This window comes from Sorex fumeus, unplaced genomic scaffold, assembly GCF_029834395.1.
Source record: "Sorex fumeus unplaced genomic scaffold, SorFum_2.1 ptg000013l, whole genome shotgun sequence".
Classification (NCBI taxonomy): Eukaryota; Metazoa; Chordata; class Mammalia; order Eulipotyphla; family Soricidae; genus Sorex; species Sorex fumeus.
In genome coordinates this window covers 17,813,321-17,839,310 of record NW_026606070.1, presented here as the reverse complement: position 1 = coordinate 17,839,310, position 25,990 = coordinate 17,813,321, and the positions used below count along the sequence as shown (strand labels likewise).

Here is a 25,990-nt window from a genome sequence, read left to right as displayed (position 1 = left end):
GCATCTGTGTTCATCAGGGATATCGGCCTGTAATTCTCTTTCTTTGTGGTATCTCTGTCTGCCTTTGGTATCAGTGTGATATTTGCTTCGTAGAAACTGTTTGGAAGTGTTTTTGATATTTCAATTTCGTGGAAAAGCTTAAAGAGTATTGGAGTAAGTTCTCTTTAAAGATTTGGAAGAATTCACTAGTGAATCCATCCGGGCCAGGACTTTTGTGCTTGGGGAGACTTTTTATTACCATTTCAATTTCCTTGATGGTGATAGGTCTGTTCAGGCATTCCAGGTCTTCTTGGTTCAGCCTTGGGAGTCTGTAGGAGTCTAGGAATTTATCCATTTCCTCGAGGTTTTGATGTTCCGTGGCATAAAGCTTCTCAAAGTACTCCCTGAGGATCCTCTGAATTTCTGTGGTTTCTGTTGTAATGACCCCCTTTTCATTTCTGATTCGGTTTATTAGGGTTTTCTCTCTCCCTTTCTTTGTGAGTTTTGCTAGAGGCTTATCGATCTTGTTAATTTTCTCAAAGAACCAGCTCTTGGTTTCATTGATCTTTCGGATTGTTTTTTGGGTTTCCATCTCGTTAATCTCTGCTTTGAGTTTTATTATTTCCTTTCTCCTGTTCGGGTTGTGCTCCTTTTTTTGGTCCTTCTCCAAGCTCTTAAGCTGTGAGGTTAGGTTACTTATGTGTGCTCGCTCCTCCTTCCTGAGGAATGCTTGTAGAGCTATAAACTTTCCTCTTAACACAGCCTTTGCTGTGTCCCATAAGTTTTGGTAACTCGTGTTCTCATTTTCATTCGTTTCTAGGAATCTTTTGATTTCCTCTTTGATTTCCTGTCTAATCCACTCGTTGTTCAATAGTGCACTGTTTAATTTCCAGGTGTTTGATTTAGTTTTCTGTTTTTGTGTGTGATTTACTTCTAATTTCAGCGCATTATGGTCTGAGAAGATTGTTGATACAATCTCTACCTTCTTAATTTTATGGAGGCATGTTTTGTGGCTCAGCATGTGGTCTATCTTGGAGAATGTTCCATGTACGCTTGAGAAGAATGTGTATTCAGCTTTTTGTGGATGAAGTGTCCTGTATATATCTACTAAGTCCCTTTCTTCCATTGTTTCCCTCAAATGAAGTATGTCCTTGCTAAGCTTGAGTCTGGTTGATCTATCAAGAGGTGACAAAGCAGTGTTGAAGTCTCCCACTAGTATTGTGTTGCTATTGATGTCTTTTTCCAAATCTATGAGTAGTTGTTTTAAGTACTTTGCTGGTCTCTCATTAGGTGCATATACATTAATTATTGTAAGTTCTTCCTGTTGTACAGATCCTCTGATCAATAAGTAATTGCCTTCACTGTCTCTTATGACCTTCCTCACTCTGAAATCAATGTGGTCTGATATAAGGATGGCTACCCCAGCTTTTTTATGGGAGCTGTTTGCCTGTAGGATTGTTTTCCAGCCTTTGACTCTGAGTCTGTGTTTGCTTTGACTATTGAGATGCGTTTCTTGCAGGCAGCAGAAAGTTGGGTTCAATTTTCTAATCCATCCTGCCACTCTATGTCTTTTAATTGGTGCGTTTAGCCCATTGACATTGAGAGAGATTATTGTTATGGGATTTTGTCCCATTGTTCTGTTAAAATTGGGTGTATTTGAGGAGCCTTTCTTGCCTTAAAGTAGCCCATTTAGTTGTTCTTGTAACCATGGTTTTGAGTCTATGAAGTTCCTGAGCTGTTGTTTGTCTGTGAAACTGTGTGTTGTTCCTTCTATTATGAATGAGAGTCTTGCTGGGAAAAGTATTTTTGGGGAGGCATTTATTTCATTGAGTTTTTTTACTATGTCCCACCACTGTTTTCGGGCCATGAGGGTTTCATCAGAAAAATCAGCTGTGAATTTTAAGGATGCTCCTTTGTAAGAGATTTCTTTCTTCGATCTTGCTGCTTTCAGAATTTTGTCTCTGTCTAAGGTTTTGGTCATTTTGATCAGAATGTGTCTTGGGGTATTTTTATTCGGATTTCTTCTAGCTGGTACCCTTCGGGCCTCCTGAATGTGGTCACAAGTTTTCTTCAGCTCTGGAAATGTTGTAGCAATGATGTCTTTGACAGTTTCTTCTTCATCGAGGTTTTCTTCCTGTCCCTCTGGGACTCCAATAATTCTTATGTTACCCCTCCTGGCTTCATCACGATCTTCTCTTGCCATCTGTTCCCGAATTGTGAGTCTCTTTTCCATTTTCTGCTCTTTTCGGGAGAGTCTCTGAACTTCATCTTCGAGCTCACTGATTCTGTTCTCAGCCGCTGTTACTCTGCTGCTGAGGCCTTCCACTGAGCTTTTCAATTCGCCTACGAGATTTTTCAGGTCTGACATTTCTGATTGCATTTTCCTCATTTCTGCCTTTAGATCCTCTTGTCTTCTATTGGCATTGCTTTCCATTGTTTCTTTTAATTCCCTAAGCATCCTAAGTAGCTCCCTTCTGAATTCCTTGTCAGAGAAGTTGTCTAACACTACAGTACTGTTGGTGTCATCTGGGCTAGACTCTTCAATATGAATGTTTGGTGGGCTTTTGCGTTGCTTTACCATTGTGAGAGGTGTGGTTTAGTCCTTCACGTTCAGTGTTACTATTCTGCTTGATATGCAGTGTGAGTTAAGATAGGCTTATGAGTTATTGGCAACTGTATTTCTAGTGGCTGAGCTAAAATAGAGAAGTTTCCATCTAAGAAGTTAGCTTATGGTTCCTATGGCATATGTAGTGGGAAAATATTTCGTGGCCACGTCAGCGGCCGAGGCTCCGGAAAGAGTCCCTGGCACTGGGCGAGGAGTTGGGAATGTCTCCTGTTTGGAATTGGAGCCGTTCAGCTTTGTTGCCCAGAGCTGGGCCTCTGTGCCCGTCCCACGCGGCTCAGGGGTTGAAAACCGGCTGTCTCGGGGCTGTTTCTAGCTGCGCGTGCCCAGAGAGGAACCCAGGCCCTTGGGGGCGGGCTGTACCTGTTGGAATTGGAGCCGTTCAGCTTTGTTGCCCAGAGCTGGGCCTCTGTGCCCGTCCCACGCGGCTCAGGGGTTGAAAACCGGCTGTCTCGGGGCTGTTTCTAGCTGCGCGTGCCCAGAGAGGAACCCAGGCCCTTGGGGGCGGGCTGTACCTGTTGGAATTGGAGCCGTTCAGCTTTGTTGCCCAGAGCTGGGCCTCTGTGCCCGTCCCACGCGGCTCAGGGGTTGAAAACCGGCTGTCTCGGGGCTGTTTCTAGCTGCGCGTGCCCAGAGAGGAACCCAGGCCCTTGGGGGCGGGCTGTACCTGTTGGAATTGGAGCCGTTCAGCTTTGTTGCCCAGAGCTGGGCCTCTGTGCTCGTCCCACGCGGATCAGGTGATCTTACTTTTGTACATGGTGTTAGGCAGAGTTCTGAGCCTATTTTTTTGCATGTAGCCGTCCAGTGATGCCAACACAATTTATTAAAGAGGCTTTCTTTACTCCACTTCACATTACTTGCACCTTTATCAAAGATTAGCTGAGCATATGATTGAGGGGAGATGTCAGTGTATTCAACCCTGTTCCATTGGTCTGCAGTTCTGCCTTTGTTCCAGTACCATGCTGTTTTAATTATTACTGCTTTGTAGTACAGTTTGAAGTTCGGGAGGTTGATTCCTCCCATTTTCTTTTTCCCAAGAATTGCTTTAGCTATTCGTGGGGGCTTATTGTTCCATATAAATTTCAGGAGTGTTTGCTCCATTTCTTTGAAGAACGTCATGGGTATCCTTATAGGGATTGCATTGAATTTATACAATGCTTTCGGTAGTATTGCCATTTTGACAATGTTAAGTCTCCCGACCCATGAGCAGGGGATATCTTTCCATTTCCTCATGTCCTCTTTTATTTCCTGAAGTAGCGTTTTGTAGTTTTCTTTGTACAGGTCCTTTACTTCCTTAGTTAAGCTGATTCCTAGGTACTTGATTTTCTGGGGCACAATTGTGAACGGGATTGTTTTTTTCATGTTGCTTTCTTCTCTCTCAGTGCGTATAGGAAAGTCATGGACTTTTAGGTATTGATTTTATAACCTGCAACTTTACTATACGAGTCTATTGTTTCTAGGAGTTTTTTGGTGGAAGTTATTGGGTTCTCTAAGTAGAGTATCATATCATCTGCGAATAGTGTGAGCTTGATTTCTTCCTTTCCTACCTGAATGCCCTTAATATCTTTTTCCTGCCTAATCGCTATTGCAAGTACTTCCAGTACTATATTGAACAGCAGTGGAGAGAGTGGGCATCCCTTTCTCGTCCCTGATCTTAGAGGGAAGGCTCTCAGTTTTTCCCCATTGAGGATGATGCTTGCTGTAGGCTTGTGGTAGATGGCTTTAATTATGTTGAGGAAGGTCCCCTCTATACCCATTTTGGCTAGGGTTTTCATCATAACGGGGTGCTGGATCTTATCAAATGCTTTCTCTGCATCTATTGATATGATCATATGCTTTTTATCTTTTCTTTTGTTGATATGGTGGATTATGTTGATTGATTTCCGAATGTTAAACCATCCTTGCATCCCTGGGATGAATCCTACTTGGTCATGGTGTATGATCTTTTTGATGAGTAGTTGGATTCTATTTGCTAGTAGTTTGTTGAGGATCTTTGCATCTGTGTTCATCAGGGATATCGGCCTGTAATTCTCTTTCTTTGTGGTATCTCTGTCTGCTTTTGGTATCAGTGTGATATTTGCTTCGTAGAAACTGTTCGGAAGTGTTTTTGATATTTCAATTTCGTGGAAAAGCTTAAAGAGCATAGGGAGTAAGTCCTCTTTAAAGATTTGGAAGAGATATTGACAGCATTCAGCCGAAGAGAAGAACAACATGGAGGGCGGGATCCACAGATCCCGAAGGAAAAAAAAAAAAGGTTCCAAAAAGAGCCGAGATCATCGGGAAGCCCCAGATGGGGTAGGTACTGCATCCCGCCTCCCCCAGATGGAACCCCGGTGACCAGAAGCCTCTACAACCACAGCTCGAGTATGCGGGAACTTGGACTTTTCCTCAAATCTCCAGGACTGCAACTCCCAGGTAACCTCAGATTCCGGAAGTCACGCCCACAGCCCGCCCCCCAGCGCCATATTGACAGCATTCAGCCAAAGAGAAGAACAACATGGAGGGCGGGATCCACAGATCCCAAAGGAAAAAAAAAAAACAGGTTCCAAAAAGAGCCGAGATCATCGGGAAGCCCCAGATGGGGTAGGTACCGCATCCCGTCTCCCCCAGATGGAACCGCGGTGACCAGAAGCCTCTACAACCACAGCTCGAGTATGCGCGAACTTGGACATTTCCTCAAAACCGCGCGGCCGCTCACATGGCCGCGCGACATTTCTCTGTACACAAAGTGATCCATGGGAAGTAAATGACCCACCGTTTCTCTCTGAAAATCATAGTTAAGTTTGGAGCACGGCCACGGCCCCAGAAGCACAAGGACTTAATGCAGAACCAGCAGCTTGGAGCAGAAAAGTGAAAGGACTATACGTTAATCCAGGCCATCATGTCTGCCCGGAGGGGAAAGGGTGTTGGTCCCTTCCGCCCTCCTCCCTCTGGAAAGAAAGATGGCGGCCACATGGGAGCCTTGTGGACAGCAGGTATGAGCTGGCGGAGTGGGGACGACTAAAACCTCATGGGGAGGGGGGCGTTCCGGTCCGTCCTTCACGCCCTACCGAGGTCACCAGTTGCCCCCCACGAGCGGCTCTCCAGCATGGCCACAGCCCCAGAAGCACAAGGACTTAATGCAGAACCCGGCAGCTTGGAGCAGAAAAGTGAACGGACTATGCGTTAATCCAGGCCATCAGGTCTGTCCGGAGGGGAAAGGGTGTTGCCCCAGTCGCCTTCTCCTCTCTGGAAAGAAAGATGGCGGCCGCATGGGAGCCTTTTGGACAGCAGGTATGAGCCGGGAGAGTGGGGGTGACTAAAACCTCATGGGAAGGGGGGGGTTCCAGTCCGTCCTTCACGCCCTACCGAGGTCACCAGTTGCCCCCCACGAGTGGCTCTCCAGCACGGCCACAGCCCCAGAAGCACAAGGACTTAATGCAGAACCCAGCAGCTTGGAGCAGAAAAGTGAAAGGACTATGTGTTAATCCAGGCCATCATGTCTGCCCGGAGGGGAAAGGGTGTTGGTCCCTTCCGCCCTCCTCCCTCTGGAAAGAAAGATGGCGGCCACATGGGAGCCTTGTGGACAGCAGGTATGAGCCGGGGGTATGGGGGTGACTAAAACCTCATGGGAAGGGGGGCGTCCCGGTCCGTCCTTCACGCCCTACCGAGGTCACCAGTTGCCCCCCGTGAGCGGCTCTCCAGCACGGCCACGGCCCCAGAAGCACAAGGACTTAATGCAGAACCCGGCAGCTTGGAGCAGAAAAGTGAACGGACTATGCGTTAATCCAGGCCATCAGGTCTGTCCGGAGGGGAAAGGGTGTTGCCACAGTCGCCTTCTCCTCTCTGGAAAGAAAGATGGCGGCCGCATGGGAGCCTTGTGGACAGCAGGTATGAGCTGGGGGACTGGGGGGGCGACTAAAACCTCATGGGAAGGGGGGCGTTTCGGTCCGCCCTTCACGCCCTACCGACGCCACCAGTTGCCCCCCCACTAGCGGCTCTCCAGCATGGCCACGACTCCAGAGCACAGAAACCAATTTCTTAACTATCTGACTTTCACTAGAAATACTTCCAGGGTCAATAAGTAAAATAGCAGAAATCCAAAACCAACATATAATTCTTGAACCCAGCTGTAGAAAGCAAATCACTTCACAATGCTTTGTCAGCATGTCTGATTCGGGGGGTGGGGGGGGCGATAAACTCTAAATAATAGTGGTGAATCTTTTATTGAAACAATGAATCTAATCAAAGCAGATAGAGTGTTAACTAGAATTCATCTGCCCCACAGGGACTGGGAGGGGTCGGGGGTGGGGTTTTATTGGGGTTCTTCATGGTAAAAAATAAGTTTTGGTAAAGGGAAATGTGCTTGATATTTGCATGACTGAGACTTAAACCTGAAAGCTTTGTAACCTTTCCCATGGTGATTCAATAAATAAATATAAAAAAAAAACCTCATAAAAAAATAAAGATTTGGAAGAATTCACTAGTGAATCCATCCGGGCCAGGACTTTTGTGCTTGGGGAGACTTTTTATTACCATTTCAATTTCCTTGATGGTGATAGGTCTGTTCAGGTATTCCAGATCTTCTTGGTTCAGCCTTGGGAGTCTGTAGGAGTCTAGGAATTTATCCATTTCCTCGAGGTTTTGATGCTCCGTGGCATAAAGCTTCTCAAAGTACTCCCTGAGGATCCTCTGAATTTCTGTGGTTTCTGTTGTAATGACCCCCTTTTCATTTCTGATTCGGTTTATTAGGGTTTTCTCTCTCCCTTTCTTTGTGAGTTTTGCTAGAGGCTTATCGATCTTGTTAATTTTCTCAAAGAACCAGCTTTTGATTTCATTGATCTTTCGGATTGTTTTTTGGGTTTCCATCTCGTTAATCTCTGCTCTGAGTTTTATTATTTCCTTTCTCCTGTTCGGGTTGTGCTCCTTTTTTTGGTCCTTCTCCAAGCTCTTAAGCTGTGAGGTTAGGTTACTTATGTGTGCTCGCTCCTCCTTCCTGAGGAATGCTTGTAGAGCTATAAACTTTCCTCTTAACACAGCCTTTGCTGTGTCCCATAAGTTTTGGTAACTCGTGTTCTCATTTTCATTCGTTTCTAGGAATCTTTTGATTTCCTCTTTGATTTCCTGTCTAATCCACTCGTTGTTCAATAGTGCACTGTTTAATTTCCAGGTGTTTGATTTAGTTTTCTGTTTTTGTGTGTGATTTACTTCTAATTTCAGCGCATTATGGTCTGAGAAGATTGTTGATACAATCTCTACCTTCTTAATTTTATGGAGGCATGTTTTGTGGCTCAGCATGTGGTCTATCTTGGAGAATGTTCCATGTACGCTTGAGAAGAATGTGTATTCAGCTTTTTGTGGATGAAGTGTCCTGTATATATCTACTAAGTCCCTTTCTTCCATTGTTTCCCTCAAATGAAGTATGTCCTTGCTAAGCTTGAGTCTGGTTGATCTATCAAGAGGTGACAAAGCAGTGTTGAAGTCTCCCACTAGTATTGTGTTGCTATTGATGTCTTTTTCCAAATCTATGAGTAGTTGTTTTAAGTACTTTGCTGGTCTCTCATTAGGTGCATATACATTAATTATTGTAAGTTCTTCCTGTTGTACAGATCCTCTGATCAATAAGAAATGGCCTTCACTGTCTCTTATGACCTTCCTCACTCTGAAATCGATGTGGTCTGATATAAGGATGGCTACCCCAGCTTTTTTATGGGAGCTGTTTGCCTGTAGGATTGTTTTCCAGCCTTTGACTCTGAGTCTGTGTTTGCTTTGACTATTGAGATGCGTTTCTTGCAGGCAGCAGAATGTTGGGTTCAATTTTCTAATCCATCCTGCCACTCTATGTCTTTTAATTGGTGCGTTTAGCCCATTGACATTGAGAGAGATTATTGTTCTGGGATTTTTTCCCATTGTTCTGTTAAAATTTGGTGTATTTGAGGGGCGTTTCTTGCCTTAAAGTAGCCCATTTAGTTGTTCTTGTAACCATGGTTTTGAGTCTATGAAGTTCCTGAGCTGTTGTTTGTCTGTGAAACTGTGTGTTGTTCCTTCTATTATGAATGAGAGTCTTGCTGGGAAAAGTATTTTTGGGGAGGCATTTATGTCATTGAGTTTTTTTACTATGTCCCACCACTGTTTTCGGGCCATGAGGGTTTTATCAGAAAAATCAGCTGTGAATTTTAAGGATGCTCCTTTGTAAGAGATTTCTTTCTTCGATCTTGCTGCTTTCAGAATTTTGTCTCTGTCTAAGGTTTTGGTCATTTTGATAAGAATGTGTCTTGGGGTATTTTTATTCGGATTTCTTCTAACTGGTACCCTTCGGGCCTCCTGAATGTGGTTACAAGTTTTTTTCAGCTCTGGAAATGTTGTAGCAATGATTTCTTTGACAGTTTCTTCTTCATCGAGGTTTTCTTCCTGTACCTCTGGGACTCCAATAATTCTTATGTTACCCCTCTTGGCTTCACCACGATCTTCTCTTGCCATGTGTTCCCGAATTGTGAGTCTCTTTTCCATTTTCTGCTCTTTTCTGGAGAGTCTCTGAACTTCATCTTCGAGCTCACTGATTCTGTTCTCAGCAGCTCTTACTCTGCTGCTGAGGCCTTCCACTGAGCTTTTCAATTCGCCTACGAGATTTTTCAGGTCTGACATTTCTGATTGCATTTTCCTCATTTCTGCCTTCAGATCCTCTTGTCTTCTATTGGCATTGCTTTCCATTGTTTCTTTTAATTCCCTAAGCATCCTAAGTAGCTCCCTCCTGAATTCCTTGTCAGAGAGGTTGTCTAACACTACAGTACTGTTGGTGTCATCTGGGCTAGACTCTTCAATATGAAAGTTTGGTGGGCTTTTGCGTTGCTTTACCATTGTGAGAGGTGTGGTTTAGACCTTCACGTTCACTGTTACTATTCTGCTTGATATGCAGTGTGAGTTAAGATAGGCTTATGAGTTATTGGCTACTGTGTTTCTAGTGGCTGAGCTAAACTAGAGAAGTTTCCATCTAATAAGTTAGGTTATGGTTCCTATGGCGTATGTAGTGGGGAAATATTTCGCGGCCACGTCAGCGGCCGAGGCTACGGAAAGAGTCCCTGGCACTGGGCGAGGAGTTGGGAACGTCTCCTGTTTGAAATTGGAGCCATTCAGCTTTGTTTCCCAGAGCTGGGCCTCTGTGCCTGTCCCACGCAGATCAGGGGTTGAAAATCTGCTTTCTAGGGGCTGTTTCTAGCTGCGCGTGCCCAGAGAGGGACCCAGGCCCTTGGGGGCGGGCTGTACCTGTTGGAATTGGAGCCGTTCAGGGTTGTTGCCCAGAGCTGGGCCTCTGTGCCAGTCCCACGCAGATCAGGGGTTGAAAACCGGCTTTCTAGGGGCTGTTTCTAGCTGCGCATGCCCAGAGAGGGACCCAGGCCCTTGGGGGCGGGCTGTACCTGTTGGAATTGGAGCCGTTCAGCGTTGTTGCCCAGAGCTGGGCCTCAGTGCCCGTCCCACGATTATATGATTTTTTTTAAAGTAAAGTAAAGTAAAGGCCCTCCCGTTGATCATCGATTTGCTCGAGCGGGCCCAGTAATGTCTCCATTGGAGACTTTGTTATTACTGTGTTTGGCATATCGAATATGTCACGGGGAGCTTGCCAGGCTCTGCCGTGCGGGCGAGATACTCTCGGTAGCTTGCTGGGCTCTCCGAGAGGGGCGGAGGTATCGAACTCAGGTCGGCCATGTTGGCTGCGTGCAAGGCAAACGCCCTACCGCTGTGCTATTGCTCCAGCCTATCTTTTTTTTATTAAAATTTTTTTTTAATAGTGAGACATCATGAGGTATAGTTGCAGACTTACACATTTTTGTGCTTGGGTTTCAATTATACAATGATCAAATACCCATCCCTCCAGCAGTGCCCATTTCCCACCACCACAGATCCCAGTATCCCTCCCAGCCCCCATCCCCCCCCATCCCACCCTTTCTCTGTGGCAGGGCATTCCCCTCTGTTCTCTCTCTCCTTTTGGGTGTCATGGTTTTCAAAAGAAATATTGAGTGGCAATCATGTTTGGTCTATAGTCTACTTTCAGCATGCTTCTCCCATCCTGGGAGGATCCTCCCAACACCTTTATTTGGTGTTCCCCTCTTTATCTGAGCTCCCTTTTCCCCTAGTATGTGTGGTTGGCCTCCAAGCCATGGAGTAAAATTCCTAGTACTAATCTCGCCATTCTTGGGTGTTAGTTTCCTATTTTGTTATTTTATGTTCCCCAGATCAATGCAATCTTTCTATGTCTATCCCTTTCTTTCTGAGTCATTTTGCTGAACTTGATACTTTCCATGTAGTACCATTTGTATGTAAATTTCGTGACTTCGTCTTTTCTAACAGCTACATAGTACTCCATTTTGTATATGTACCAAAGTTTCTTTAACCAGTCATCTGTTCTCCGGCTCTCAGGTTTTTTCCAGATTCTGGCTATTGTAAAGAGTGCTGCAATGAACAGACAATTGCAAATGACACTTCGACTATACTTTTTTGCCTCTCTGGTATATATTCCCAGGAGTGGTATTGCTGGGTAAAATGGGAGCTCAATTTCTAATTTTTTGAGAATCATCCATACTGTTTTCCGAAAGGGCTGAACCAGTCGGCATTCCCACCAACAGTGAAGGAGTGTTCCTTTCTTGCCACATCCCCGCCAGCACCGGTTGCTTTTGCTCTTGTGGATATGGGCCAGTGTCTGTGGTGTGAAGTGATATCTCATTGTGGTTTTGATCTGCATCTCCCTGATGATTAATGATGTGGAACATTTTCTCATGTGACTTTTAGCCATTGGGATTTCTTCTTTGTGAAAGTTTCTATTCATTTCATCTCCCCATTTCTTGATGGGATTGAATGTTTTCTTTTTGTGGAGGTCAACCAGCACTTTGTATATCCCTGAAATTAACCCCTTATCAGATGTGCAGTTGGCGAATATCCTTTCCCATTCTGTAGACTGTCTTTGTATTTTGGTCACTGTTTCTTTTGAGGTGCAGAAGCTTCTTAGTTTAAGATAGTCCCATTTGTCTATCTCTGTTTTCACTTGCTTGGCCAGTGGTGTGACATCTTTGACGACACCATTAACTTCTATGTCATGGAGGGTTTTGCCAACTTTTTCCTCAATGTACCTTATAGATTCTGGTCTGATGTTGAGGTCTTTAATCCACTTAGATCTGACTTTTGTACATGGAGTTCGGCAGAGATCTAAACCCATTTTTTTAATGTAGCTATCCAGCTTTGCCAGCATAATTTGTTAAAGAGGCTTTCCCTGCTCCACTTCACTTTTCTTGCCCCCTTATCAAAGATTAGATGCTCATATGCTTGGGGGGAGATGTCAGTATATTCAACCCTGTTCCATTGGTCTACAGCTCTGCCTTTGTCCCAGTACCATGCTGTTTTAATTAAAACTGCCTTGTAGTAGAGTTTGAAGTTAGGGAGGTTGATTCCTCCCATTTTCTTTTTCTCAAGAATTGCTTTAGCAATTTGTGGGGACTTATTGTTCCATATAAATTTCAGGAATGTTTGTTCCAGTTCTTTGAAGAATTCCATGAGTATCCTAATAGGGATTGCATTGAATTTATACAGTGCTTTGGGAAGTATTGCCATTTTGACAATGTTAATTCTCCCGATCCATGAACAGTGGATATTTTTCCATTTCCTCGTATCCTCTTTTATTTCCTGAAGTAGCGTTTTATAGTTTTCTTTGTACAGGTCCTTTACTTCCTTAGTTAAGGTGATTCCTAGGTACATGATTTTCTGGGGCACAATTGTAAATGGGATTGTTTTCTTCATGTCACTTTCTTCTCTTTCACTATTTGCATATAGGAAAGCCATGGACTTTTGGGTATTGATTTTATAGTTTGTCACTTTACTATACAAGCCTATTGTTTCTAGAAGTTTCTTGGTAGAGGTTTTAGGATTCTCTAAGTATAGTATCATATCATCTGCGAATAGTGAGAGCTTGATTTCTCCCTTTCCTACCTGGATGACCCTAATACCTTTTTCTTGCCTAATCGCTATTGCAAGTATTTCCAGTGCTATATTGAACAGCAGTGGAGAGAGTGGACATCCTTGTCTCATCCCTTATCTTAGAGGAAAGGCTCTCAGTTTTTCGCCATTGAGGATGATGCTTGCTGTAGGCTTGTGGTAGATGGATTTAACTATATTGAGTAAAGTCCCCTCTATCCCCATTTTGGCTAGGGTTTTCATCATATATGGGCACTGAATCTTGTCAAATGCTTTCCCTGCATCTATTGATATGATAATATGATTTTTATCTTTTCTTTTGTTGATATGGTGGATTATGTTGATTGATTTCAGAGTGTTAAACCAGCCTTGCATCCCCGGGATGAATCCTACTTTGTCATGGAGTATGATCTTTTTGATGAGTAGTTGAATTTTATTTGCTAATATTTTGTTGAGAATCTTAGCATCCATGTTCATCAGGGATATTGGTCTGTAGTTTTCTTTTCTCATGGTGTCTTTGTTTCCTTTTGATATTACAGAGATATGGGCTTCATAGAAACTGTTTGGGAGAGTTTCCATTTTTTCAATTTCCTGGAAAAGCTTGAGAAGGACTGGCAGCAGGTCCTCTTTAAATGTTTGGAAAAATTCGCTAGTGAATCCATCTGGGCCCAGGCTTTTGTTTTTGGGAAGACTTTTGATTGCAGTTTCTATTTTGTTTATGTTAATAGGTCTATTCAGATACTCCAGATCTTCTTGATTCAGCTATGGGAGATTATAGGAGTCCAGGAATTTGTCCATTTCTTCTAGGTTCTCTTGTTTCATGGCATACAGACTTTCAAAGTAGTCTCTGATGATATTTTGGATTTCTTTGGTTTCTGTTGTGATATCCCCCTTCTCATTTCTGATTCAGTTTATTAGGGTTCTCTCTCTCTCTGTTTCTTTGTGAATGTTGCTAGTCGTTTATCTATCTTGTTTATTTTCTCGAAGAACCAGCTCTTGGTTTCATTGATCTTTCAGATTGTTCTTTGGTTTCCATGTCATTGATTTCTGCTCTAAGTTTTATGATCTCCTTCCTTCTGCCTGATTTAAGCTCTTTCTGTTGATCCCTTTCTAAGGTCTTGAGCTGTGAGATCAAGTTGTTTATGTGCATCGTTTCTACAGACCTAAGATATGCTTACAGAGCTATAAATTTTCCCCTTAGTATGGCATTTGCTGCATCCCATAGGTTCTGGTAGCTCGTGTCTTCATTCTCATTTGTTTCCAGGTATCTTTTTACTTTGTCCTTGACTTCATTCCTGACCCACTCGTTGTTCAGCATTGAATTGTTTAATTTCCAGGTGTTTGATTTGGTTCTCCGTGTCTGTGTGTGATTCACTTTTATCCTCAGTGCATTATGGTCTGAAAAGATGGCTGATACTATTTCTATCTTCCTGATTCTGTTGAGGTATGTTTTGTATCTTAGCACATGGTCTATTTTGGAAAATGTTCTGTGTGCACTAGAGAAGAATGTGTTTTCTTTCTTTTTGGGCTGTAAAGCCCTGTATAGATCTATAAGCCTTCTCTCTTCTATAACTTCTTTCAAAGCCAATGAGTTTTGCTGGGTTTTGTTCTTGTTGATCTGTCTAGAGGTGATAGGGCAATGTTTAAGTCTCCAAGTACTATTGTATTGGTAGTGATGTCCTCCTTAAAATCTGTTAGCAGTTGTTTTAAATATTTTGCTGTTCCCTCATTAGGTGCATATACATTTAAGAGTGTGATTTCTTCCTGTTGTATGTATCCCTTGATGTAGAGAAAATAGCCTTCACTGTCCCTTCTAGTCTTTTTCAAGGTGAAATTAATGTTGTCCCATACTAGTATGGTCACCCCAGCTTTTTTGCAGGAGCTGTTTGCTTGCAGGATTGTTTTCCATCCTTTGACTTTGAGTCTATGTTTGCTCTGAGTGTTGAGATGTGTTTCTTTTAGGCAGCAGAATGTTGGGTTCTGTCTCTGTATCCATTTTGCCACTCTGTGTCTCTTAAATGGTGAATTTAGACCATTGACATTGAGAGAGAGTATGGTTATGGGGTTTTGTTTCATCTTTCTGTAAGGGTGTGTTGTGGTTGTAGGATTTGTCTTGTCTTATAGTAGCCCCTTTAGCCCTTGTTTTCGGTTTGGTTTTCATTATTGTATGATTTTTAAAATTAAGTTTAAAATGAAGTATTTTACTTATATCCATAAATGCAGCAGTTATGTGTACCTAGGTCGAGAACTCAACATGACAAATGACCTGACACCTGAGTTGCACAGGAGGAAGAGAGCAGTTTGAAACACCTTCAAGAGCATTGAAGAAATAGCTAAGAGGATGAAAAACTTTTGGCTCTGGGCACATCTCTTTGATTCTACTGTTCTTCCTGCATTATCATACACCTCAGAGACCTGGGGGCCCTACGAAAACAGGATGAGAATGCTATTTGGGTCTCCCAAAGAGGAATCGAAAGAGCTGTGCTTGGTGTATCACGCTTCACTCAAAGTGAGAGAAAGAATCTGGAGTTCCCGTCTTCATTGATGATCAAGAATCAGGGATGTTGTCTTGTTTGCCAAGGCATCGAAAATCAGATTGGCTGGCACGTAATGAGTTTTGAAGATGACCGCTGGACTAGAGCCCTTACCAACTGGATTCCATAGGACATTCCAAAAGATTGTGTGGCCGCCCACCTAAGAGATGGTCAGACTTCTTTGTCAAGACCTTGAATGATCGGTTTGAGGCTCTTCATTTTTCTGGAGTGAGTTAGATGCCATTGGGCTACACTAGCACGCTACAGGGACGAATGGAGATGTTACTGGCACCCGCTCAAGCAAATGGATGAATAATGAGATGTCAAGTGATCAAGTGACTTATATCCATAGATTCATTATTTTATTATCAAAAATACCTTAGGATTAAATAAAGATTGCTGCATAGCATCAATTGCTCAAGAGAATAAATCATATTTTATCATAATTTATTATATCATGGACATATCCGTTTTAGAAAATATATTAGATAAATTTTGCCCTAGTAGTTCAGGTCCACTATGAAAAAAATATTCAGGAAGTAATTTTTTATATATGTTCACTGAGAGTTGAACAGTTGAGCATTGTTAAAATGTAGAAAAAGAGTCAGCGTTGGTGATAAAAGAATGGAATGGATAGTGAAAAGGAATAATTGTGATCATATATTTTTCACTGAGTATTAGCATATCTGCCATGTGCTATCACTCCGCTTTACTTTACTTTATTAGCATATCTGCAATACAGCAAAAAAACCACTTTCTTAATGGTACTTCAAGCCAACTTTCTCTGTATCCAATACCAATAGAATCTGATGTGACAATTAAGCAGTAATCCTCACAATCTGAAGTAGAATGTAAAAATTGTCAATCTCTATTTGCTGTGCTTTTGTTCACTCTAGATCCTCAGCAATAAAATGAACACAGAGGTTAAGAAAGAGCTACAATAGTGAATATAAAGTGATTCTTAGCCAGATATTGTAGGTGTATTCTATCTGACAGAACTTAATTCATTAGGAATTTTGATGATCTGCAGTGCATCACCATTTTCTTACATTAGCCTTGTTTCTTATTGGCTTCTTTTCTTTTTTTAAAAAAACAATTTTATTAGTGAAACACCATGAGGTACAGTTGTAGACTTACAAATTTTTGTGCTTGGATTTCAATTATACAATGATCAAGTACCCATCCCTCCACCAGTGTCCATTTTCCACCACCACGGATACCAGTGTTCCTCCCGCCCCCATTCCCCCATCCCACCCCGCCTCTGTGGCAGGGCATTCCCTTTTGTTTTCTCTCTCCTTTGGGGTGCTGTGGTTTGCAGAAGAGGCATTGAGTGGGAATCATGTTTGGTCTATAGTCTACTTTCAGCACGCATCTCTCATCCTGGGAGGGTCCTCCCAACACACTTTATTTGGTGCTCCCTTCTCTATCTGAGCTGACTTTTCCCCCAGCATGACCGTCTGGCTACCAAGTCATGGAGTAAACCTCCTGGTACTTATCTTGGCTATTCTTGGGTGTTAGTCTCCTATTTTGTTACGTTATGTTCCCCAGATGAATGCAATCTTTCTCTGTCTATCCCTCTCTGACTCATTTTGCTTATCATGAAACTTTCCATGTAGTACCACTTTATGTAAATTTCATGACTTCATCTTTTCTAACAGCTACTTAGTACTCCTTTGTGTAGATGTACCAAAGTTTCTTTAACCAGTCATCTCTTCTCGGGCACTCAAGTTTTTTCCAGATTCTGGCTATTGTAAACAGTGCTGCAATGAACAATCAAGTGCAGATGTCACTTCAACTATACCTTTTTGATCGGCTTTTTTTCATATCCCTAGTTCCTTCTGCTAGTTCAAAACCATTATGGGTGGCTTGGGAATGTGGAGGCAGTTTGTTAATCCAGAAAGTTTTATGAACTGCACAGTAATAAAGCAAATTGAATAGTTTCTTTTCAAAATTACTAGGGAAGAAGTTTTAAGTTACCATAAAAAATGCGTGGGACTGTATGCCAGCCTTTTTTCACTCGGGGCACCTCAGAGTGGGGTGGATGAGAGTCCTCCCTGCCCCAAGGGACCCAGTCCTGGCAGCCGACCTCCACTACCCAACTGCTGCCATGCTCTAGGTCGCTTTCCATCACAACACACTTCCTACCCTTTTTCCATAATTAACACACCATATTTGATGGGGTTCAGACAATAGGCAAGAAATAATAGAGTCTCCTGCTCCACGCCTGGCTGTCCTCACTGGGGCCCCTTGGAGGGGGGAGGGTTGGGTTTCGCTCCCCACCCCGCCCCCTGCCCCTAGCATAGCCCCAGCAGCTGAGTACCTCCGGAGCCAACCACAGCCATGCTGGGACCACTCTCCGCACGTCCGGACGGGCCTCATGCATGAAAGAACTGGCAGAGGAACCCAGGTATGCGGGTATGTATGCATATATGTATGTATGTAGACATTATTTTCTTTCTGATTGATTTAAACATATTTACAATATTGCATTTATGCTTTTAGGCATGCAAGATTGCTGCCCTTCCTCTTCTGTCAAAGTGCCTGAGACCTTCTACCACTTCCCCAGTGTCACTTCAGGTTGTCCCTCCATCCTCTTTCACCAGCTTCTCAGCCACCACATGAGACCCTCATTGATGATTCAGTTTTCAAGCATTTGCATCATCCCACATTTTCTAGAAACTGGGTATCATAAACAGAGAAGCTGTGAACATAGTTGTGTATGTATATATTTAATTAACATGCTTGTGTTCTTAGGTATGTGCACATGAATAAAATACCTGGGTCACATGTGAAGCTAAGTTAATTTAGGGATGTCTGTCAAGTGCTTCTAAGCTGGCCAGGAGTTCTTCTGAATGATCTTTGGCCAGTCTAGCCAACAGTTCAATGCAAGCGTCTTATGAAGTGCTCTGCAGTGTGAAGAATTACATGAACTCCCCGAGCTGTGCTCCGAAAGACTTCAGGGAATCACCAGGAAATGCTCAGGATCCACCAAAGCTGCCAGAAGAGATGTCTCATGAGTTTGTGCTGGTGATTGAACCAGGATCTGAGCATGCAAAGCATTCACCTTTGCTTTTGTGCTGAAACTCCTATTCAGTATGTGTCAATTTTTAAAGGAGTATGTATACTGTTTTCCAAGGTGCGTGAACCGGGTTACATTTCTGGCAATAGGGAAGGTTCTAAACATATTCATTCTAGTAGTGCTCACCATATTCTACAATTGTGCAAATAATATCTAGAATATTATTTTATTTTATAAAATTAGATTCTATAACTACGGATCAATAATTTTCACTTTCCTCTTCCTGTTACTTGTCCCTGCAGTCTAAACAAGTTGAAGAGATTCTAAGGATAAAAAAGGGAGTTTGGAATTATTGGTTGGAAAAACTCCTGGTGAAAGCTTTGTTAGGTACCCAAAAGCCAGAACCAGAGCCAGACTGCAGCCATGAGAGGCCACAGCTAACATTAAGTTTTGAGTAGGCCTAAGTTTCTTTTCCCCAGAAATTAAACTTGGACTTTCTAGTAAGGAACTGCTAGATAATATGACTGGTCATGAGGGGGTCACTATTACCTTTTTTGGGGAACAACTAGAAACTGACTGACTGTCACTCTTCCACTTTTTTGGCAAAAATAGAAACTATTATCAAATGTTGACTAATCAATGAGGACTATTGCTTGGTCACTATTATCATAGCACTTGCTCAACTTTGGAACCTATATAAACTGCTTGCACTTGGAGATCGGGGTCACAATCAAGAGACCACTTTGTGGGTGAGATAGCTGACCCCAGTTAACTGGAATAAAACTCCTTTGTGCTTGCATTACTGTCTCTCTGACTGTGCCTTTCATGCTGTGATTCCCTCCCCCCCACAATTGGGTAAAATAGCTTCAATCAATTTCTGGATATTTTGCTCCAATGAACAGTCCCTACAGCAAATAGCTGAGCACAGATCCACCTATCCAAGACAAATAGGTGGACTCTCTGTGAGGGAAGAGAAAAATATTAAGGCTGTTGTGTCTAACGGAAAAACAGATAAGCCTCTGTTGATGTCATCTGGCTTCTATCAAGTAAGGGGCAGCAGCTTCAAGACGCTGTGTTCCCAGATTAGCAGGCTGAGGGGGTTTTGATCATGAATATTTGGTTTCCACTAGATGGTAGTAGTCGCAGAGATCCGCAGCCACTGGTGAATCCAGCAGCAATTAGAGAAAATAAGGGCTTAAGTCCCATATGGTAAAAATTTAATGTGCTACGAAGCTGCCCACGAGAACTTACAATAAGCACACCTGTTTGCTATCAGACCTCATCTAGACTGGCTCCAGAAGGGCACATATAATCAAAATGGTGAGCCACTGATCTGTGCTAGCCCTGCCTCTTATCTTCGACACACAGACTCTTCGGGGCTGCAGCTTTATAGCAGGGGGAAGAAAAGCCTTAGTTTGCTCCTAACTATACACCTGCATTGTTGGCTAGTCACATACTTGTCTCTGCAATGATGGTTGTCTACTGGCTGCTAGTAACTTGCAGCCTGAAAAGCTCTTTCATGATACACACACACACACACACACACACACACACACACACACACACACACACATACACACAGAGTACACACTACGTGCACTTTGGCCCATGCATTCTTTTGTATTCCATTTTATGGCTTTTTTGGATGTCACAGCTGGCAATGCACAGGGGTTACTCCTGGCTCTGTACTCAGTAATTACTCCTGGCGGTGCTCAGGGGACCATATGGGATGCTGGGAATCGAACCCGGGTCGGCCGTGTGCAAGGCAGACGCCCTACTCGCTGTACACCTACTCCAGCACCATCCATTTGTTGTTAAAAGTAATGTTCTTTAGGCTTTGTTATGAGATTTACTATAAACTTGGTGCATAGCTAAAAAGAACCATTCAAATGGTTATAGCTGATGAACCCTATATTCTATATAAATATATATTTATACAGATATTTATTTACATATTATATAAAAATATCTATATAAATATACAAACATATTTATATTATATATTTATATATTTATTTATTTATATAATATTTATATTATATATTTATATTATATATTATATATATTTATATTATATATAAAAATAAATATATTTATATAGACATTTATTTATATATAACCTATATCCTAGAAACCCAAATAAAGTTTCTTTTAAAAAATATTAGAAGGATACCAAGTAATCCTTAGATTTTGTTACAGGTAATTTATTGATGCATAATTATATAATTATGTCTTTTTAAATAAACTCTCCTTTTAGCTTGATTTCTGATGATGAAATTCAAAGTAAACAGATCAACAGGACCAGGCGTACCCTAGGCAGGGGATGGCAAGTATGCAGTGCAATCCTCCCACAAACTCAAAATTTGGAGAGGAAACTTAAAGTCCCAGTATGTTCTAATGAGCCAGATATCAGCTTTACCCATTAGTTCATGTATCTTAGCAGGTTATCCTGAAAGGTAACCAAACCAAACCAAACCAAACCAAAACCAAAACAAAGTAAGTCATAAGTGTATACATAATGAAAGTAAGAAATGTGAATATCCCAAGAAAATTTCTGACATGATCTTTATACAGTGGAGTCAAAGGTGCAGTATCTCTTGTGGTTTTGCACAGGTGATAATAGTGCAAATTATCTAGGTATGTTTAAGTTTTAATTTCAAGTCATCTACCATAAAATATATACTTGTGATGCAACTGTAATCATGCATAGAATTTACCTATTGCAAGCATGTGTTTCATACAGTTTTAATATAGAATAAAATAGAAAAAGATATGTTTAAAATATCAATAAATCATCTAAAAATGTTTGTGAATCAGGGCCAGGTTTACAGTATAGAAACTTGTCTTGAATATGGACAACCAGTTTCTATTCTTGCAACCTCATATGGTCCCTGAGCACGTCAGAGTAATTCCTTAGCACAGACCCAGGAAGATCCTCTATGCAGTGCTCTCGATGAACTCAAAACCAAGAAATCAAGTATACTGTTAATGGGACTCAAAGGATATATCCTACAATGGTGAACTAACAAAAACCAGGACAAAATGTACCAGGCATTCCTGTAGGAGTTGGTGATCTTTATTTCTCTCTCAGAATTGAGAGAGCCCTGTAAATTTTATGGGGAAGTTTTACCCAGATTGTGGAATGAGACTATGGTTCTTTCCATGAATGCATTCTCCAACTTTGCTTTTTTTTCATTTCTAAATGAAATACTTTTATTGTTGGAGTGAGTTTATAATTTTTCTTGAAGACTGTATGTCTCTACTCAACATCCCCAAGAGTCTCAAGTGTCTATATTAAAAAGTCTCCAGAAAACAAATAAATAATAATGGATTTTTAAATACTTTGACATGTACAATTATTAAACTTGTTTCATATTAGTCTGTAGAATGTGCTAGTAACTATGGGTCAGAATGCTCTAAAATTAATGCTAAATTTTAAGTCTTTTCATAATTGTGAGCATGACAGACATTTTGTATGACATTTTATTAGTGTATAAAATCTAAATCTTTATGCATTTACAGTGATAAAAGAAACTTTCCCAGATATTATGATATTTAAGAAATATTATTAAGTGAAATTGGACTTACTGAGTGCTTCACTATAAAACATATTCCATTTCTTCTCATTTAATAACTGGTTCCAAAAGTCAAAATATAGCACATATATTATATTTTTCACTCTCTCCATGAATGTCATTTGATCATCTAATTCTGACAAAACAACAGGCACATAGGAAGGTGGGAGTGGAAGTCCTCTGGCATATTTTTTAAATGTTGAGCACAGAGAGGCACGGAGACTGTACACTAAAGGGACTTTGAGTACTTCAACTAGAAGCTCACCACAGGGTCCAGTGGCATCTGCAAAAACGACATAAAATCTTGATTCCTGTAGCCTTTTCACTAGTTTCTTGTTGAAAACCACAAAGCTTTTAAAAAATATTAAGTATCTTGTATTTTTTAATAATATCCCAAAAATGAAATTTTTGGCATATCATATACCTATGTATTGATGATTTTCTTGAAAGTACCCTTAATACTGGGCTGGAGCGATAGCACAGCAGGTAGGGTGTTTATTTTGTACGCGGCCTACCCAGTCAATCTGGATTTGATTTCTCTGCTCCTCTCAGAGAGCCTGGCAAGCTACTGAGAGTATCTCGCCCATACAGTAAAGCTGGCAAGATACCCTTGACGTATTATGACAAACACAGTAACAAGAAGTCCCACAATGGAGATGTTACTGGGCCCACTCGAGCAAATCAATGAACATGGGGGGACAGTGCTCCCCTTAATACCATACTTAGAGAAAGCTGTTGAGTAAATCTCAAATTTAATAGTGGATGTTTTGTTGGGATCTACAAGAAGGAATCTGAAAATGTCAGAACCATGACTTCATGACCACTCTGAACAAGTTCTTTGGATTGTCTTTATGTTGATCCAGTGGCTGTATTCCTTGGGCCACACCAATACCTTTCCACAACTCCCACAACTGAAGTAACAACCCAGCTCTAGCAGCAGAAGAATTGAAATCCATTTCATAGGCATAATGGCAGAAAGTGAGATTTTTTTTTGAAAACTACTATTTTCTGTCTCATTTACTTGTATTTCTCTCCCAGTATAAATCAATAAGAATTTTAAAATAAAACTTAAAGTGTTTAAAATACAACTTAAGAAAGTTAAAATGCAAATTAAAGAAATTAAAATACAACATTTGTCAAAAGCAAATATATAGTCAGCACATTTCAGCAAAATAAAACTTAGCTGACCTTTCTTATTAGCATATGTGTTCAATATCTGTTTGAAGATTAAGAATACTTTCATCAAGTTATGAGGTACTGCCCCCCTTCCCATGAGACTGCAGTTGCCCCATCACTGCCAGCTAATACCTGGCTTTCCAATAAGCTCTGAGCCGGTGACCACCTAGTATGCAGTCCAGATTAATTTCTGCCAAAAGCTGCTGGGTTTCAAGATGTGTTTCTGAGTCTCCGGTATCATGGCTATTAATCAGCTTGATCAGGAGCCAGAGAGGCAGTTTGTAGGGGGCAACTCGGGATCTCATTGGGATGGGGAGAAAGAGTTGGCCCCATCCCCATGTGGTGAGGCCCCATGTGTCTCGTCACTGCAGGCTAAACCTGACTGTCCTGTGGCCTCTGGAGGATGGTGGTCACCAGGACGCCAGGGGGAACAGGCCAAGGCACGAAACCTATTCCCACCTGGAGTGGCCCATCCCCAGTAACCTACTGCAGGAACAGGACGCATTTCTGCCGAAAGCCTTTGGGTACCGAGATTCATTTCTAAGACTCTGGGATCATGGCCATTAAGCAGTTCGATTAGGAACCAAAGAGGCCATGCCTCCAATTATATAGCTGAGCAAGAGGTGGTTTGTGGGTGTGTCTCCCACATACCTAACTTTTGGCCGTTTACTTTCTTGATAAACTTTGCCCCAAGTTTTTGGTGTCTGGCCAAAGGCACAGCAGCAATTTTGGGGTATCTGAAAGTCTGATGTTACCATCAGGCTGCTGATGCAGTCACCTCACAGGTACAGATTGACCTGCTGCCAGCACCATATCCCCACTAGCAAGTGGATTTTTTTTTAAAAATCAAGGGAAAAACAAATTATTAGATTATGATGCTAACTGAAATTATTATAGGATTTAATAAGTAGAACTTAGACACACAGCAGCAAAGAAGAAAATCATCTGGAGGGCCCCACAGCTCCCAGAGAATGCTCCAGGCCCCAAACAGAGCCGATATCACCAGGAGGTCCCAGATGGCGTAGGTGCTCTCTTCCCTCCTTCTCCAGATGGAATCCCGGTGACCATGAGCTTCTACGAGCATGGCTCTGGCATGCAGGTACCAGGACAATTTTTCTGAACCATGCTGCCGTGTATGCACTATTTTCTGATATGCAAAGTGATCAATGGAAAGTAAATTATCCAGCATTTGTCCCTGAAAATCAGGCTTGAATGGTTTTGGGAAAATCTGAGCAAAAGATAATGCCCAACTGTAATACATCTGAGCTATGTATTTAACTATGGTGCTATGCCGCCCTGGGAGGGGAAGGGTGTCTGTCCATCTGCCTGTCTCCCTCTGCAACAGCGACATGGTGTCCTGCATCTTTTAGAATCTAATGAACAGCCAGGTATGTGACTGCATTGAGGAGGCACGTGGTGCTTCATGGGATGGGGGGTGGAATTGGCCCTGTTCCCTGCCATGACAATGCTCTGGGTTGCCACTCACAAATGCCTCCTCCAGCTTCTGACCGACCATGAACCCAGAGGCACACATACCAATCTCAGAACCCAGGGGCTTCTGGCAGTAATCCCTCTAGGTTTATTACTAAAATATTAGAAATTCAAATTTGCGTGGCTGCTATATTGGCCACACAACGTCATATGCTCTCATAATTAACATTAGAAAACTATTTTTCTAATGATGTCTTTTTGGAAGGTCTGAATGTTGGGGAAAATTCCAAATAACAATGGTGGGTCTTTTGTTGTAATATTGAATGAGAGTAGTGTCGACACTACTCCCACTACCCAGCCGTCGCCACACTCCAGGATGCTTTCCGGACCCGCGTGGCAGCTCCGGCTGAGACCCACGCACGACTGAAGACCCACAGAACAAGATAAGCGGAACTCTCTGAGACCTTGGACTCCAGGCTCGGCGGACCCAGGGACAGAGCTTCTCTGCTTGGTCCCACCAACCACAGCCGTCGCCACACTCCAGGATGCTTTCCGGACCCCCGTGGCAGCTCCGGCCGAGACCCACGCATGACTGAAGACCCACAGAACAAGATAAGCGGAACTCTCTGAGACCTTAGACTCCAGGCTCGGCGGACCCAGGGACAGAGCTTCTCTGCTTGCTCCCACCAACAACAGGTGACAAAGGGATTCTAATCAGGAGCCCCACCCTACCCTGCCCTGTCTGCTTCCATCAACCACCCAGGGATCGAATTGTGCACAGGAGACCCACCCTACCCAGATAAATACCCCACTGGCAGACTTTCACTATCGACACTACTCCCACTACCCAGCCGTCGCCACACTCCGGGACGCAAAGCGGCCACGCGACACATCATAAGACATTAAATACCTATCTTCCGGAATTGTCATACCGTATTTGATAGGGTTCAGATATGGTAATACCTACAAGGGTGATTAGAGGTCGCCCCAAAAGCCTCTATCCCTCTCGGAAAGACTGGCAAGCTACCGAGAGTATTCCGCCCGCACGGAAGAGCCTTGCAAGCTATCCGTTGTGTATTCGATATGCCAAAACCAGTAACTACAACTGGTCTCATTCACCTGACCCTGAAGGCTTCACCGACATGGCAGCACTGAGAAGGATGAGAAAGGAGAGGCCGGCAAAATCTCAAGGCCGACCTAGGCTGCCACAACGAAGGAAGACAAAAATGATCGTCTGTACTTTCAATGCACGTACGCAAGCATCAGATGCATCCATTGAGGACCCGATGATACAAGCGCGAATGATCAAGTACAACATCATTGGTCTGACCGAGACGAGAAGGCACGAATCTCACCATGCCGTTTTCGACACTGGAGAAGAATTGTTCCTCGGAACATGCGATAAAAGAGGTGTTGGAGGCATCGGTGTCCTTGTCAACACAAACTTGGCCAAGAGCATTGATTCATTCGAATGCCTAACAACCCGAATCGGACGTTTACATTTGAATAGATGTGGCTCACTGCCTGCAGTTTCTATCTTCATTGTCTACGCACCAACATCTCATTATGATGAAAGAGAAATCGAGAAGTTCTACATGGAGCTAGAGAAGTTCTATAAAGAAGACCACACCTTCTACAAGATCATTGTGGGTGATTTTAATGCCAAGATAGGACCGAGAAGATCAGCTGAAGAACTTCACATCGGGACCCATGG

At 42.5% G+C, this 25,990-nt stretch overlaps 1 pseudogene; it reads right to left on the bottom strand.

The window, feature by feature from the left end:
• LOC130020583 (UDP-glucuronosyltransferase 2B31-like) overlaps positions 1 to 22,636 on the bottom strand; it is a 37,469-nt pseudogene extending 14,833 nt beyond the window's left edge.
• Positions 22,637 to 25,990: the final 3,354 nt, after the last annotated feature.